Raw genomic sequence first — 17039 nt, forward strand, 5'->3', positions numbered from 1 at the left:
AGCGCCTCTGTGATAACACATTCAAGAAGGCAGGAAAAAATACCAACTGCACAATTGCAGCCAGAGAGAGGAGCGAGAAGATGTGAGAGAAACACACATCTGGTGCAGACACCAAGGTCAGCGAAGAAGGAGGGGAGGAGGTGCTCTAGGTGCTGGAGCGGGGATTCCCCTGCAGCCTGTGGTGAAGATCATGGCGACGCAGACTGTCCCCTCTGCAGCCCATGGTGGTCCTCAGTGGAGCAGATATCCACCTGCAGCCCGTGGAGGACACCTTGCTGGAGCAGATGGATGCCCAAAGGGGACTGTGACCCTGTGGGAAGCTTGTGCGGGAGCAGGCTCTTGGCAGGACCTGTGACCCCGTGGAGAGAGGAGCCCATGCTGGAGCAGGTTTTCTGGCAGGACCTGTGGTCCCGCAGGGGACACACGCTGGGGCAGTCTGTTCCTGAAAAACTGGCCCCTGTGGAAAGGGCCAGGACCCGTGCTGGCGCAGTTCATGAAGATCTGCAGCCCATGGGAAGGACTCACACTGGAGAAGTTTCTGGAGCGCTATCTCCTGTGAGAGGGACCCCATGCTGGAGCAGGGGAAGAGCGTGAAGAGTCCTCCCGCTGTTTTGCCCATGACTGTAATTGCTGAGGGACCTCTCTGTCCTTATCTCAAGCTTTTTGTTATATTTTTTGTCCCCTCTCTAGCTGAGGAGGGGAGTGATAGGGCGTCCCGCCGGGCTCAACCCACCCCAACCCCAAATCGCCTACTCGTGTATGCCTTGGTCCCCACCGTGGCCATTCTCGATCTTCATCTTTACCCTGCCACAGCAGAACACGCTTTCCTTGCCAGTTGCAAGCAGCAACTCCACCACAGTGAGCTACCTCACCAGGAAGAATATAATATGCTGCCCCCTGCTGCTCGGTCACAACAGTCCAGGGTTGCATAAGGCCGGGCTTACAGGACCTGTGGCTCCTCGTGGAGCCTAGCAGCAAGGCAGGGCCTGGAGAGCAGGCAGAGGTGCTGGGCCTGCCCGGGGGTGGGGGGAAGGCAGGTGACCGCCAAGAGCTGCGCTGTGTGGACGCCGGCAGGAGGGCAGTACCCCCGGTCAGGGCACCCTGGCTCAGCGCTGGGTGCTAGCTGCCCCGCGGAGGCAGCGAGGCCCAGCTAAAGGGAATCCCGCCTGCGTTGGCCGGGAATCGAACCCGGGTCAACTGCTTGGAAGGCAGCTATGCTCACCACTATACCACCAACGCACCTGTTACTGCGGCCTCCTAACCGCAACTCCTGCTCCTCCCCTTCACCCACTCTCGGCCTCTGCTGCCCCGCGCCACGGCTGGCCACCTCCTCCCACCCCCTGCGCACACGCTGCCACAACCTCCTACAAAGCACGTGCGCTTTTCTTGGCTAGAAAACCTCAAGCTGCACTAGCCACCGACTAGGGGAGATCAGCATCAGCGACTGCCCGGCGATGGAGCAGGACACTGGGCAAACCGGGACTGACCTCCAGGCACGGACTCTGCACAGGCTCCACGGGACCCCCTGGTGTGCACGTCGGCGGTCGGGGGGAGCGGGGGTGTCCCAGCACTGATCTCCGGTCCTAAGCAGCCGGGGAGGAAGGAAAGGATCGGGATGTCTGTCTTGTTCATGCTTGTATGAGGGCTGCTGGTGCTTCCGGGGGTGCTGCCAACGCTGCCGCTCCCCATCTGCCTTCATACGTGTGCCAGCTGGGCATGTACTATGAAAGTCTGAGCATGCTTGTGTGTGTCTACCTGCAGTGGCATGAGCGTAGCCAAACACCCACCCAGCTGCTCACTGCTTTCCCCGCCTTGAGTGGGACGCAGAGCATAGAAAGTAGGATGAGGAAGCCTCCAGGTCAGGATAAACACAAAGACACGCCTTAGCAAAAACCGTTCTGGGTAAAACAGATTCCGTTTGGGGGAAATAAATTTATTGCCAATTGAAATAGATTCACATAGTGAGAAACAACAAGACAAACAAAACCCACCAACTTCCCTCCCTCTTACCCAGGCTCAGCTTCACTCCCTCACTCCAGGCTCCTCTGTCCAACCACGCGGCACAGGGGGGATGCATTTTCCCTCTGCTCTTTCTGACACTATTTTTTTTTTTATACCTCCTCTCTCTGTCTGAGCATTTTCTGTCCTTTCTGGATTATGTTTTCATAGATGCCACAAACGATGGCTCAGCTGTGTCCTGTAGTTGGACTGCTGTGGAGCTGGAACCAGCCGTGTGCAGGGCATGAGATGGTATCGACTATGAAATGAAGACAAGCACCTAGGGCAAGCGGTATTCCTGTGGATGGCCCGTCACACGCAGAGCCAGAGGGGACCTCACAGTCAACATCCAAGCGAGCTTCTGGCCCACCAAGTACTCGGGTAGGAGGCAGCTCACCTGCAGATACCCATGCTGTGTTGCTGCTGATAGCCCACAAAGCACTCAGACAAGGAGAACTTCTGGCAGAGGCCACTCTCAATTGGTTTTGGAGGGTCATGGCCTGGCAAGGGAAGGAGCAACTCATCCTGGAGCTCCATCACAGGTGCCACAAACTTGGCTGATGGCTCAGTGTTATCCAGCTGGGTCCAGCACAGGGCAGCCCCTTACCCCTTCTCACAGAGGCCACCCTGCAGCATCCCCGCTGCCCTCCATACCGGTGCCTGGCCACATACAGCGCCCATTGGGAATACCTGCTCGGACCTGCTCCTGGCTGGACCTGCGAGTGGGCATGGCAGCAAACAGACTAGGATGGAGAAAGCCACCAGATGGCCAAGTTTACCGCACTGGTCTTTCCCAAACTAGCACCAGTCTTGTCCTCCTCCCCACCTGCAGACCTCCTCCCCACCTGCTTGTGGCTGGGAAATTGGGATTGAGCTGCCTGATGGGAAGACAGACACACCCGTGTCCCCAGGACACCCACTGCCTGGTGGGAGGAGCTCTGCCTGCTGCTCCTACCTGTCTCTGCCTTGCTGAGGGTGACTGCTGGCTGCTAAGAAAGCAAAGGAGAAAGAAGGCCTGAGGACAGAGAGAAGGGGCTGAGGGTGTGGGAGGGACACGGCCCTGCTTTCCCAAAGAGCTAGAGCAGAGCAGGTTAAAACTTGCTGAAGGAAGCAAGGCAGAGGCAGTGCCTGTCAGGAGCAGGGGGGAAAAGAGCATCTCGCTAGCAGAGGATGGTTTCGATCCATCGACCTCTGGGTTATGGGCCCAGCACGCTTCCGCTGCGCCACTCTGCTTCCTGTGGCCCCTTTGCCTGCGCCCTCCCACAGTGGTGGATGATGCCCCCTGGCACTGCCAGCACCAGTGCCTGTCCTCAGGTCCCCTTCCCTTCCTCCTGCCTGTGCTCTGCACATGCTTTTCCGAAGTAAGTTGAGTTCTCTGTATCAACTTTCTACGAAATTTTGGGCCCTCGCCAGGGACACCTGGCTCACCCCAAACTCTGTCATGTAGATGACTTTTGAACCAAGACTCTGTTATTTTATTTCATCCCCCTCTGGACCCACTTCTGGGGTCTGTGTGGGCTGTCCTCCCACTTCTGAGGTGGTTGGGTCCCCTTCTGAGAGCAGTTTGTCCTGCTTTCTGGGATAGTTTGCCCCCCTCTGGCATTGGTTTAATGCTCTTGGGACCGTATACGTGCATGTAAGCGATCTATCATAATCTGCTGTTATATTATCGATAAGTTCGCGTTACTAGGAATAAGTTTGTAGTAACCTGTGTGTATTATATATACAGACGTTGCTGTTGTTATTGAGTGCTGCTATTATTGTCACTGTTATTGATTGTTGCTATAATTTATTGTCGTTATTGTTTGCTGATAATAATTTGCAATAGCTTGCAATATATATATTTGCTTTATTAATCATAGGTATACTTGCTAGTGATGTTTTTTGTAGTATTTGTGAAATCTGTAATAAAGAAAAGAAATTTTGAGGATGAAGCCTCCATTTCCTTGGGTATTACGGAATCCTACAAACACACAGTCGCAATCTGTGCACAGCCACAGGCCAAGTAACCCTTTAGGTCGTGATGGCATGGACAGCTCAGTGACACCAACAGCTTTGGCCAGCTAAACTGCACCTAGAACTGCATTCACCCTATTAGAAGATCTTTATTCTACATGCTGTGAATTCAGTGTGACTTCAGGCACTGAAGTCTCTTTCAGTAGGATCCAGCTTCCTCCTGTCTTTGTTCCACCTCCTTATCTCCCTTACTAGACAAAAGAAAAGAAGCGATAATAATTGTTGGACCTTCTAGTGGGCCTGAGTCATGGCACCCATCCTGCTTCTGCCCCGTGCACAAAACCTGTGCAGGGCTTATAAAAAAGCCCTGCAGACGTGTGCCTTGGTCTCTGCCCTATACCACCGCATTTGCTCCTTCTCATTAAAGACTTTGTGCAGCATAGCTGGAGACTCGTGGTGGTTTGTTTCCCCCCCACACCTCGGCTGGCCAACACCGCTGAAAGGAAGAAGGAGAACCTGCTCCCTCCCATGACGGTGAGTCTGCCCCCACGCGTGGGGCACTCCCAGCTGTGGGTGGAGCTCCCTGAGCCGGAGCACCAAAAATAAGCAAGCAGGCAAGGGAAAGTCAGAAACGCCTCAGAGCAACGGAGAGAGCAAGAAGCACTGGACAGAATTGGAAATACAAGTACTGCCACAAACAGTGGTGGTCAAAGATGGGAAACGTGTGCCCAGGGAGGTTGCAGAGTCTCCATCTCTGGAGATGTGCAGCATCCAACCAGACAAAGGATGAAAAACGGCTTCTACTTGGCCTTGCTTTGAGCTGGGCTCAGACTGCATCGTGTCTCCACCCCGTCTGCTGTGTGATTCTCTGAGCCCCTGCTGGAGGCCCTCCTCCAGGAGCAGCCATCAAGCAGAAGTCAGCAGAGAGGGGGCGCTGGCCATTTCTGACGAAAGCTGCAGGGACTTGGTGGGCACAGGGTAGAAGGGTCACTGATGTCAGTGCCAGTGCTGCAAGCACAGGAAAAGAAGGAAGATGTGAGTGCATCAAAGAATTGACCCAAGAGCAAGTCAAGGGAATTGGGTATAAGCATGGTGAGGGAGCCAAAAGGACCAGGCCCCACTGAGGTTTGCACTCAGATCGCTGGATTCAGAGGCCAGAGTGCTTACCATTACACCATGGGACCCCCTGGATGGCTCATTTTGGTCACCCTCGCTCAGCCAAATCCCCCTGGCCAAGCCTGGCAGTCTCTCTGTCTCCCTGCCCATCACCAAGTATGGCCTCTCTACAGGGCCACCAAGCGTTCTCTGCTCATTTCACCTTTGGAGGGAGCTGCAGACCTCTTTGGGCAAGCCTGGTATGCCCTCTCTTGCAAGACCCAGGCTGTGAAACCCTTGCTTTTCCCTAATTAAACCTGGTTATGAAGTTTCCAGTAGAACCTCTTCAACGTTGCACCTCACAGGGTACATTCATGGACCAGTCATCGGTTGTTCGATGCCTGCACTTGCCATCTCTTCTCCACTTGGAGATGGAAAGGGACTCTTGATCAGGGAGTGGAGCCATAGGAGGAGGGGGAAGGGACAACCTGCCAGCAGAAGAAGACGTAAGAAAGCCTGGAGCCAGACTGAAGAGATATCTGTTTGCATTGTCCAGGAATTGAAGCCGCGTCAACTGCTTGGAAGGCAGCTGTGCTCAGCACAAGTCCACCAACGCACCTGTGTGCAGTGCTGCCTCCTGCTCCTCCAGATCAGAGCCTGGCTGGCCTCCTGCTTCCAGCCTCACACAGACTCACTTCCTCCTGAAATCACACCCCCACCCCCTGCCACACCCCCACCTCCCCCCATGGCAGGACATCTGAGATGCCTGGCTGAGGACAAGGCACTGGGAGCTGCCACCATAGCTCCTGGTGTTACGCCTCTCAAGGCTTCTGGAAGGCTGGCACCAGGTGCCCGTCATGCTCCGTGCAGGTTGCAACTGCAAATCTTTGAGTGAAGGCTGGCACTGGAACTCCCCGGGAGCTGGGTGTCATTGCAGAGGGCACGTGATGAGCAGGGCAGAGACAGCTGGAGCAGGTAGTTGTGGCCGAGTGGTGAAGGCGATGGACTAGAAATCCATTGGGGTTTCCCCGCGCAGGTTCGAATCCTGCCAACTACGGGGCACAGTCCCCTTTTGGTCTCCCTGCAACTGACCAGGCTGCAGCTGTGGGACTCGGCTCCATGTACCTGGTGCCCAGGGAGACAGTAAAACCCCTTGCCTGCAGCACTTGTCCGTGCCCCTCCCCTGAAATTCCTGCACGAATGGGAAATCCTGCTCCCTCCCCTGAAATTCCTGCACGAGTGGGAAATCCTGCTCCCGTTGACAAGGTAGGCAAGTTGAGGGCAGAGAACGGACCAGTACTGAGTATGAGCCACGAAACAGAGGGCCGCTGTTGTTGCTTCTTGAGCAGAACTTCAGAGCCTCTTCTCACCTGACACGCCAAGCAGCACAGCCCCAGCAGCTGTCTTCCCTATCCCTGAAACTACAGCAGCTCACCTCCAAAGACAGCCTGCACAACATGGCCCTCGGTGCTAAAGATGAAGGGAAGACACCTCATGGATCGGAGGTCCTGCCAGCACTCACAAAGTGCCCCTCACTTTAGGTCTCACTAAGGCGGACCGGTGTGGAGCAGCAGCCAAGCTGGGGGAAGAGAAGGGGCCAGCACCGAATACGAGCTGCAGAAGAGGTGCTTCTTTGCACACCAGTGGACCTCACTGCTAACGATGAAGGGCAGACACGTCAGAGATCTGCGATCTTGCCTGCGGTCCTGGGGATGTTCTGCCTGAGCCGTTCCTGGTCCTTGCACACATGGACAAACTTTCCCAGGGGCTTTCACAAATTTTCCTTCAGGACAAAAAGATGAGAGGTGGGTCTCTTCTGTCTCTTCCTCTTCGGGAAAAGAGGTGGAAGTGCAAGAGAGCAGATGGTGACCGTGGCATCAGGAAACCACCCCCCGCCATCACAGACCTCGATGGGTGGGACAGAGGAGAGCCGGAGGCTTCCCAGGGGACTTCTTTCAGTCCCGTACCCAGCTGCTCCCAACAGAGCGGCAGCAGAGGAGAAGGTGCTGGCAGCCTGCCTGGGTGGTGCAGCATCTTAAAGAAAAGGGAAACTCTGAGGGGCACACGCAGCGAGAGCCTGGAGAAAGAGAAGAGAAAAGCCTATTGCTGGTGCATGGTCCGTTCCCCGCAGCCGTGCCACTGAGGGCCAGGGAAGCATTGCAAGGGAAAAAAAAGATCAGAGAATTGTCGGTATGAATGAAGAAGGGAAGGGACAATGGAGAGGGCACCAGAGCTGAGCCATGGGCCTCTTGATCTGCAGTGAAGAACTTTCCTCTGAGTAACAGCTCCTGCAGCAGACCACAGCTGTGGCCTGCAGCTGGGGCCACACTCCCCATGCTCACATCGGTGCCCACATCCCAGGCCTCTCCATCCTGCTTTTGCTTTTCTCTCCTCTGCCTGGCTGCTGCATGCTCTGGCCTGTGGATGGGTCGGGGAACCAGCAAACACTAGCCCAAAAATGCAAGCTTCAGCACTGCCACCTCGTCCCTCACCCTCACCAAGACGCTCTACCAGCTCAGCGTGCCCAGAGCCCAGATGCCTTGCAGCATCTAAGACTGGCTGCCACCCACTTCAGCTGGGCCAGCCCTGCCCTGGGGCAACTGGGAGCCACCTGCACGCCAGCAGTGTTGGGCAGGACAGGAATGGCATCAGGTTCAGAGAGAAGGGGTTTCTCTGGCTCTTTGGCACCCTGCATGGTGGCAGGGGCAGCCCTCGGCTGTTGGGCAGCAGCAAGGGCAAGACTGCGCCAGGAGGGAGGACACGCTAGGAGCTGTGGGGGAGCACAGCACAGCACAGGCAGGGAAAGGGGGAAAGGCTCTTGCAGCCTGTGTGAAAGGAAAGGTGCTAAGTGCTATGCAACTTGCTTAGAGGAACAAACACTGACTAGGGCTAAGAGCTTTTACCTCAGGGTCAATGTGACTGAAGACTTAATCTAAACCGGCTCTCACTGACGGAGAACTGCTCATACAGACAATAAAAAACCAGGAGATCTGTCTTTCAGAAAACCCCCAGGCATATAACCATAGCCATAACAGCAATGGGCCTGAATCTGATACAAAGCCCCTTCACCTACACGGGACATTAGTTTAGAAGAATGAGGATTAACACCCCACTGACCATACATCCACACACCCTGTTCCGGGATGAGCACAGGGCGATTTTGCGAGCAAGAATAACTGATTTGCCCACCCCTTCACATGAGTAATTTGACTGGGCAACACAACTGTATTGGAAACATATATAACCCCTGTTTTCCTCTATAGCCGGTCCGCCCTGCGTTAGGCTGGGGCACCGCTCTGCGCAGAGCTAAAACAGGAGAATCAATTCCCTTGGTAATTCTATGCTAATCATCCTTGTCTCACTCCTCGGCCAGCAAGGAACTGACTTTTACACAACGTACAGTCCGGCAGCCTCTGGAGAGCTGGATTTCTGGGCAGGGTTGCAGCCCTCGTGAGCTCTCTGGAGAGCACCTCCTCTCCACCCTGCCAAGCAACAAGGTGCCCCCTTGCTCTGGGGTTTCCTTCCCTTCCTCCAGAGCCAGCTCAGGTGGTCAAAGAGACAGACCCCGTGCAGGGTTACGGGCAGGAGGTGTGGGGAGAAGGGTAAAGCAAGGTCCTTGAGCTACCCAGCCCAGGCGCAAATGAGGTGAACTTTGCAGGGAGACAATTTTCCACCCCAGGTGAGGGCACAGGTAAGAGGAAGGGACGGAGGCCTGAGCGCTGGCAATGCCAGGGAGCATCAGGCAGGGCTGTGGGAGGTCCAGCTGAAGCGCTGTAGGGAGCAGAGTGGCGCAGCGGAAGCATGCTGGGCCCACGACCCAGAGGTCGATGGATCGAAACCATCCTGTGCTAATGGGCTTATTAAAGCTAGAGCCTCCTGATAGGCTTAGTTTTAACCTGCAGTGCTCTAGCTCTTTGGGAAAGCAGGGCCCTCCCGCACCTTCAGCCCCTTCTCTCTGTCCTCACGCCTTCTTTCTCCCTTGCTTTCTTAGCAGCCAGCACCCCCAAAGTCCAAAGTCACCCTCAGCAAGGCAGACGGGTAGGTGTGGAGCAGCAGGCAGAGCACAGCGCAGAGCTCCCCCCACCAGGCAGTGGGTGTCCTGGCGACCCAGGTCTTTCGGTCATCCCATCAGGCAGCTCAATTCCAACTTCCAGCCACAAGCAGGGACCTCCAGGACTCTGCAGGTGGGGAGGAGGACAAGACTGGTGCTAGTTTGGAAAAGACCAGTGTGATCAGCTTGGCCATCTGGTGGCTTTCTCCATCCTAGTCTGTTTGCTGCCAAAAAATACAGGAGACTTGTCTTTCAAATAAGCCCCCAGGCATGGACCTGAATCTGATATAAAGCCCCTTCACCTACACAGGATATTGGTTTAGAGCAATGAGGATTGTTCTTCAATTGCTTCAGGTTGGTTTAGAGCAATGAGGATTGTTCTTCAATTGCTGCAGGGTGGCCTCTGTGGAAGAGGTAAGGGGCTGCCCTGTGCTGGTTCCGTCTGCCTCCACAACACTGAGCCAGCAGCCAAGTTTGATGCATGGATAGCACGTGTGATGGAGCTCCAGGAAAAGAGCTCCCTTGCCAGGCCATGACCTTTCAATTGCAATGACCCTTCAAAAGCGATTGAGAGTGGCCTCTGCCAGAAGTTCTCCTTGTCTGAGTGCTTCACGAGCTGTCAGCAGCAACACGGCATAGGTATCTGCAGGTGAGCTGCCTCCCACCTGGGTACTTGGTGGGCCAGAGGGTCTCTTGGATGTTGACTGTGGGGTCCCCTCTGGCTCTGCAGGTGGTGGGCCATCCACAGGAATACCACTTGCCCTAGGTGCTTGTCTTCATTTCATGGTGGATGCCACTGTGGTATAAACTGCATGGTATATCTTTTTATATCTGAGCACTTCTTGGTCCAAAGGAAGTGGACAGCCCACCAGAGGGAGATCTGAGAACGTGGGTCAAAAATGGCCATCAGGCAATCACAAAGCAGTATGAGAACCCATGGGGAACGACGCTGTCAAAAGTTGCCTCTTCCGGGTATGTAGTGAGTGGGGGCTTCCTTGCCTGACGTGCTTCTGGGTACACGGGTAGGGTGGGCTGGTCCTGGCAGCCAATCACAGGTCTGCCTGAGAGCAGGTGGGTATGAAGGGGTCAAGAAATGGCTGTCAGCCAGTCACAGAGCAGCATGAAAATATCTTGGTAATGGTCTGTAACAAGAAAACGCAGCTGAAAAACTGGTGCCACCTGTGTACGCGGGGGAAGGTACTTCCTGGTCAGATGGACACCATCACTCGTCAGTGATGGCATGGGCATTCACCAAAGCGATCATCCACCACCAAAACCAGCAGCGGCGCAAGGCAGACTTTAGACCAGGAACTGGTAATGGGTAGAATCCGGCCAAACAAATTGCTGACGGGCGTGCAGCACGCAATGTGGCAGATGCTCATATTTGACCAAATTATATAAACCAAGAAACCTGTGCTAGAAAATATCCACCTAGCCTACGCACACATCATACCATAGGGCAGGTGATTGTTACCCTAGCATTGCCTGCTTTTTGCTCACCGATTGCTGGGCTAATACTAGACAAGTGTACAAGATATAGACATATTCAGTGCCTAAGAAGAAACCCAGGCTGGTTGACATGACCCTCGTTTCAACCAAAGGGCTCACCATGCAACCACATGTTAGCCCGGGACAGCGTGAATGTGACTGCGACTGGGGCAGACTCCAACGGTGTTACCTCAGTGTTATGCCCTGTGGTATTCCCAACTGTATTGGCTTCATATGGCAAGGTTTTGGAAGTGTCTGGGGTAGGGGATGCTGCAGAGTGCCCTCTGTGAGAAGAGATAAGGGGCTGCCCTGTGTCAGGCACAGCTCCACAGCGGACCCACCACACAAGACAGCTGAGCCATTGACGCGCGGAAACAAACCCTGCAACTCGAATAGAGTTATAAAGCAGGTATGTTTATTGCGGCGCCGGGTGCAAGGGGGATTTCTCCTCCTAACTTGCACACCCTTAGGCTAAACCCGTAGTTATTTATAAGGTAAATCATACATATGCAAACTATGGGATGGGCTAATACAATTAGTTCTAACAATAGGTGTGACTATGTTAATTATTTCCGGAGCCTCATTATAATAAGTCTCATCCTTCAGGCATGTGCGTATCTTCTCCTGGTGTTTTTCTTTGGGGGGGCGTCTTAGGGAGTAAGTTCCACGATCACTGAACCGATTCGATTGTTTTGCTGATAGAGGCCATAAAAGTCTCTTGCTATCTTCCTGTAATCGATCAGGATGTTCTGCTTGTCTTCTGCGTGGTCTGGCAGGGGTCGTAAAGTCTCTGGTTATCTTCTCCTGTTATCAGTCAGGATGTTCCCATTTGCTTGCGAAGTGTTCCTTCAAGGCTGAGGCCCGCCTCCGCTATTTGGGAAATTCTTTGGTTTTTTTCCTCCCCTCCAAGGTTGAGATATACGTCCCTGTCATGGTTAATCCCTCTGTTTTCTGTTTCACCATCATCAAAGTTTGTGGCCCCTCTGTGAAAGATATTCCAGAAAGGGCAGAAAATGCCAGACAGGGAGAGGGGGAAGGAACAAAACAAGGAGGAAGAGCAGAGGGAAGATGCACCCTGCTTGGGCAGATAAAGGAGTCTGGTGTGAAGGAGTAAAGTTGATCCAGGGACAGAGGAGAGGAAAGGCGATGCTCTGCATTTGTCAAATAATTGGCAAATCTATTTATTTGTTTGTTTGTTTGTTTATTTCCCCAGTCAAGCCTGATTTGCCCACAAGAGTTTTTGCTAAGGCATTTCCCTCTGTTTATCTTGACCCATGAGCTTTCTCATCCTCTTTTGCATGCTCTGGATCCCCCTGAGGGTGGGGAAAGGAGTGAGCAGCTGGGTGGGTGTTTGTCTGGGCTTAAAGCGCTGCAGGTACATACACACAAGCGCACATACACTTTCATAGTACATGCACAGCTGGCACACATATGAACGCAGATGGGGAGAGGCAGCGTTGGCAGCACCGAGCATCTTGAGTTTCCCTGGCCAACATCTGCACCCAGAGAAGCACACATGGCAGGTTGTGGTCGTGCATGTGCCGGGGTGCGGAAGCAGGAGTCCGTCCAGCGTGTCCACCTCTCTCTGGGCCCTGCCCTTGAGCCAGTTTTTAACCCAGCGAAGGGTACTCCCACCCAAGCCATGGGCAGCCAGTTTCTCCAGGAGGATACTGTGGGAGACTGTATCAAAGGCTTTACTAACTAAAGTCCAGGTAAACAACATCCACAGCCTTTCTCTCATCCACCAAGCGGCTCACCTTGTCATAGAAGGAGGTCGAGTTTGTCAAGAAGGACCTGCCTTTCATGAACCTGTGCTGGCTGGGCCTCATCGCCTGGGAGTCCTTCATGCCCCGCAGTCTTCTCTTCTCCAGGCTAAACAGGCCCAGGTCTCTCAGCCTCTCCTCATAAGAGAGGCACTCCGTTCATCTATTCTTTATGCAATGTCGCAAAGGCCTGCCTGTCTCATCTGCAGTCCCCCTGGAGACACTGACCTAGCCTGTTCAGGCTCTGGCATTGCAGAGACACCCTGCACTTTACTGGAATTGGGTGTAACGATGTTCCTGACAACTAAGAACCGAGACACCCTCATTTCTCTTGCAGCTTATGGCCAAGGGAAACACAAGGAGCCTCTCTCGGTAGGACTCTCTACCTGAAGGGGACAAAGATTGCCAAGTCTCTGATTCCAGGGTTGCTTAAAGAAAAAAGCAATGTCCTTTGCTGTGCTGACAGTCAAAATCCAATCTGGATGGTGGGTTGTACGTGGGGGTGGTGTAGCACAGTATTTACAGACTCCCACTCTCTCATCAGCAGTGCTACAAGTAGACGGAGTTACGAAGACCAGGATCGTGATTGTGCATGCTCCGGTCCCTACCAAAATGCCCACCCTAACCCCATCCTACAGTCACACTGCCTACAGAGACATCCTCATGCAATCCCACCACAGGTTGCACCAGCACTGGGTGCAATTTTCAGAAGGACCGCAGTCAGGAAGTATGAGCCACAGAAGAGGTCTGCTGGCTGAAGGTGGCTCTCTGGCTTGCCAAGGTCTGCCCTCAGACAGAAAGGCCTCAGGAGTGCAGGACCCGGAGTGACCTGGTGTCCTGTGTGGGACAGCCTGGCCCGAGCTGCAGGTCCCAGGCCCTGGGGAGCTCTGGGAGATCTCTGGCTGCATACTGAATCCTGTAAGGGGGGCATAAAGGGTTCTCCCCAGGGAGGAGCAGCATCAGAGCCTACAGCGGTAGGAGCAGTTACCATGAGCTTGGGGAAGCAAACAGGCTGGGGACCATGGCAGCCCCAGCAGCTGGTGCTGCCAGGAAGGAAACCAAAGAGAAAAGCGAGGAACCTGCCTGCACTGGCCCGCTACATCCACTGGCCCACTACATCCACTGGCCCAGAATCCTTTCTCCCCGATTGCTGAGTAAGCCTAGCAGAGCCCCAGGAGCACCCTCCACTGCTTGGAGGAATGCTGTCTCAGCCCCACAAGGGGCATTCCTCCTCCTGCAGCAGCAGAGTATCTGCATAGCAAACATACCTTCCCTGTTTCCAAGACCTTCGGAGACTGGGTCCTGCCATACTGCCTCGGTCCCAGCAGAAGTCAGCAGTCCAGCTTGTGCAATCAGTAACAAGCTGCTTTGGGTCCTGGTGCCAACTCTTCCCTCTGTTGAACCTCATTCCCTGCCCTCTCTCTTGATCCCCTCATTCAGCAAGGTCAGGAGCTCGGCTAGGACTGCAACCAAGAGTAAGCATATCTAGTTAATGGCTGCTTCATACTAGCTCCAGGTGAGAAACCAGAGAGGCAATACCTTACACAGGCAGATTGGCAGGTTGTCCAACACGGGGGTGAAGGGAGGCAGCAGCAGAGGTAGAATCATAGAATGGTTTGTGTTAGAAGGGGCCTTAAAGATCATCAAGTTCCAACCCCCCTGCCATGGGTAGGGACACCTCCCACTAGACCAGGTTGCTGACAGCCCCATCCAGCCTGGTCATGAACACCTCCAGGCATGGGGCATCCACAGCTTCTCTGGGCAACCAACCTCACAGTAAAGAATTTCTTCCTAATACCTAGTCTAAATCTCCCCTCTTTTAGTTCAAAACCCTTCCTCCTCCTCCTATGGCTCCACTCCCTAATCAAGAGTCCCTCTCCGTCTCTCGTGTAGTCCCCCTTTGGGTACTGGAAGGCTGCTATAAGGTCTCCCCGGAGCCTTCTCTTCTTCTCCAAGTGGAGAAGAGATGGCAAGTGCAGGCATCGAACAACCGATGACTGGTCCGTGAAGGTCCCCTGTGAGGTGCAACGTTGAAGAGGTTCTACTGGAAACTTCATAACCAGGTTTAATTAGGGAAAAGCAAGGGGTTCACAGCCTGGGTCTTGCAAGAGAGGGCATACCAGGCTTGCCCAAAGAGGTCTGCAGCACCCTCCAAAGGTGAAATGAGCAGAGAACGCTTGGTGGCCCTGTAGAGAGGCCATACTTGGTGATGGGCAGGGATACAGAGAGACTGCCAGGCTTGGCCAGGGGGATTTGGCTGAGTGAGGGTGACCACAGTGGAAAAAGAAGCACCATCCAGGAGGTCCCATGGTGTAATGGTAAGCACTCTGGCCTCTGAATCCAGCGATCTGAGTGCAAACCTCAGTGGGACCTTGTCCTTTTGGCTCCCTCACCATGCTTGCACCCAATTCCCTTGACTTGCTCTTGGGTCAATTCTTTGATGCACTCACATCTTCCTTCTTTTCCTGCGCTTGCAGCACTGGCACTGACATCAGTGACCCTTCTACCCTGTGCCCACCAAGTCTCTGCAACTTTCGTCAGAAATGGCCAGCGCCCCCCTCTGCTGACTTCTGCTTGATGACTGCTCCTGGATGAGGTCCTCCAGCAGGGGCTCAGAGAATCACACAGCAGACGGGGTGGAGACACGATGCAGTCTGAGCCCAGCTCAAAGCAAGGCCAAGTAGAAGCCGTTTTTCATCCTTTGTCTGGTTGGATGCTGCACATCTCCAGAGATGGAGACTCTGCAACCTCCCTGGGCACATGTTTCCCATCTTTGATCACCACTGTTTGTGGCAGTACTTGTATTTCCAATTCTGTCCAGTGCTTCTTGCTCTCTCCGTTGCTCTGAGGCGTTTGTGACTTTCCCTTGCCTGCTTGCTTATTTTTGGTGCTCCGGCTCAGGGAGCTCCACCCACAGCTGGGAGTGCCCCATGCATGGGGGCACACTCACTGTCATGGGAGAGAGCAGGTTCTCCTTCTTCCTTTCAGCGGCGTTGGCCAGCCGAGGTGTGGGGGGGAAACAAACCACCACGAGTCTCCAGCTATGCTGCAAAAAGTCTCTAATAAGAAGGAGCAAATGCGGTGGCACAGGGCAGAGACCAAGACACACGTCTGCAGGGTTCGGGGAGGCAAAGAAAATGGCCCGCTGCCCAAGGAGAAGCTCCACACAAAGTGCTTGCCTTTTCCCATTCTGCTCTACCTGGTGGCAATCGCAGCCCACCAAGAGCAGTCCCTAACTCCAGCACCCTCTCCCCATCAGCAGGAGATTCAGCAAAGCAGAAAAGCACGAGCCCTTTCTCAAGGAGCTCAGAGCAAATTGGAGCCAGGGGAGGCACGGCGAGGCCTGCCATGCAGTGAGGAGCAGCGGGTGCAGGTCCCTCCTGCCTGGTGGGATGGGGACACCCAGCCCATCGGCAAGCCATGGCCACACTCCTGCTGCAGAGTTCCCGTCTTCCTTCCCGCTCCAAAGGGGATAATGCGCCGGCTTCAGCAGTTCAGACTGCAGCGGGGGATAGGCAGACACAGCCCTGACCCCCCCAGACCAAGGGAGCCCCCAGAAGAGATGGGAACCCCCCGGTGCTGAGGGAGCTCCCGACAGCAGCTGACAGAGAGGATCCCACGGCTGTGCTCTGCAGGAAAGAGGTGAGGATGGGGCCCGGCAGGGTCACCACCACCAGGGAGGCCTCGATGGCCACCGTCGAGTCAGCGCAGCGGGCGACGCAGGGCTCGCTGCAGCTGCTTGCAAGTGGGGTTGGGCCACAGGCTCCGCAGGGGCGTGGGGGACAGGGTCTGAAGCAAGACATCTCTCGGTGAGGGAGGCAAAGCTGAAACACAGAGCAGGGAGGAAACACGGACTCCAACATCAGCCTGTCTATTGTTTCTTCCACTCTCGCTGAAGATATACTTTGCTGCCATGCACCTCTGTTTTGAGCTCCACATCCAGAAAGAACCTGCAGCTGATTTTACTAACGCGCACAACACCCTAGGGCTAGATCTGAAGGACTGGGAGCAAAGACCTGCCTAACTGACTACCGATTCCACCAGGACCTCCTCCTGCATTTCCTGGTACGATAGCATGGGTAAAGATTGATGAAATGGACCCAGCTCAAACAGGCTGGGTTGAACAGCTATCTCAGAAATCACCTCTTATAAATGCACACTGTGCCTACAGCTCCCACAACACTCACTGTGCCCTCCGAGTTGCGCGGGACGGGAAGGCTGACCCCCTTTGAGATAGGACCCAGCACAGTGGGTGTAAAGCGCCTGTGGAAAGACTGATCACATTCCATCCCCAGAACTAACACTGCTGCATTGAAGAAGGCACTGGATGAGCTTGTCCAGTTGGTTAGAGAGCACGTGCTGCAGCTGCAAATTCTGGTGGGCAGACCTCCCTGCGGCTGAGCCCCATTGATCCCCTTCTGCTTGAAAGAACCCCTCCCTTCCCACCTCTCCCAGGCCACCACCATCAAAAGGCAAAGAGGTGGCAGCCCTCAAACAGTTCTGTTGTAGGGCCAGGCTGAGGCAGCCCAAGTGTCAGCCTGAGTAACCACCATGACAGCAGTTCAGCCCACGGGGAGAGATGGAGCGGACTCGGGCTTACCTTGCTCCTTGAGGAAAAGGAGGCAAGAGAGGAGGATGCGGAGCCAGGAGCAGTGCAGGCTTTTATGCTTTTCATGAAGCATCTGAAC

General features: G+C 54.4%; 3 non-coding genes across 3 annotated transcripts; 1 reads left to right on the top strand and 2 right to left on the bottom strand.

Moving 5' to 3' along the window:
• Window positions 1-1167: 1167 nt before the first annotated feature.
• TRNAG-UCC (transfer RNA glycine (anticodon UCC)) lies at window positions 1168-1239 on the bottom strand. The gene has a single exon. It is a non-coding gene; the product is annotated as a tRNA-Gly (tRNA).
• Window positions 1240-3159: 1920 nt separating this feature from the next.
• TRNAM-CAU (transfer RNA methionine (anticodon CAU)) lies at window positions 3160-3231 on the bottom strand. The gene has a single exon. It is a non-coding gene; the product is annotated as a tRNA-Met (tRNA).
• Window positions 3232-6024: 2793 nt separating this feature from the next.
• Window positions 6025-6106, top strand: TRNAS-AGA (transfer RNA serine (anticodon AGA)). Its single transcript has one exon. It is a non-coding gene; the product is annotated as a tRNA-Ser (tRNA).
• The last annotated feature ends 10933 nt before the right edge of the window (window positions 6107-17039 follow it).

Source organism: Numenius arquata, chromosome 11 (genome assembly GCF_964106895.1).
Source record: "Numenius arquata chromosome 11, bNumArq3.hap1.1, whole genome shotgun sequence".
NCBI lineage: Eukaryota > Metazoa > Chordata > Aves > Charadriiformes > Scolopacidae > Numenius > Numenius arquata.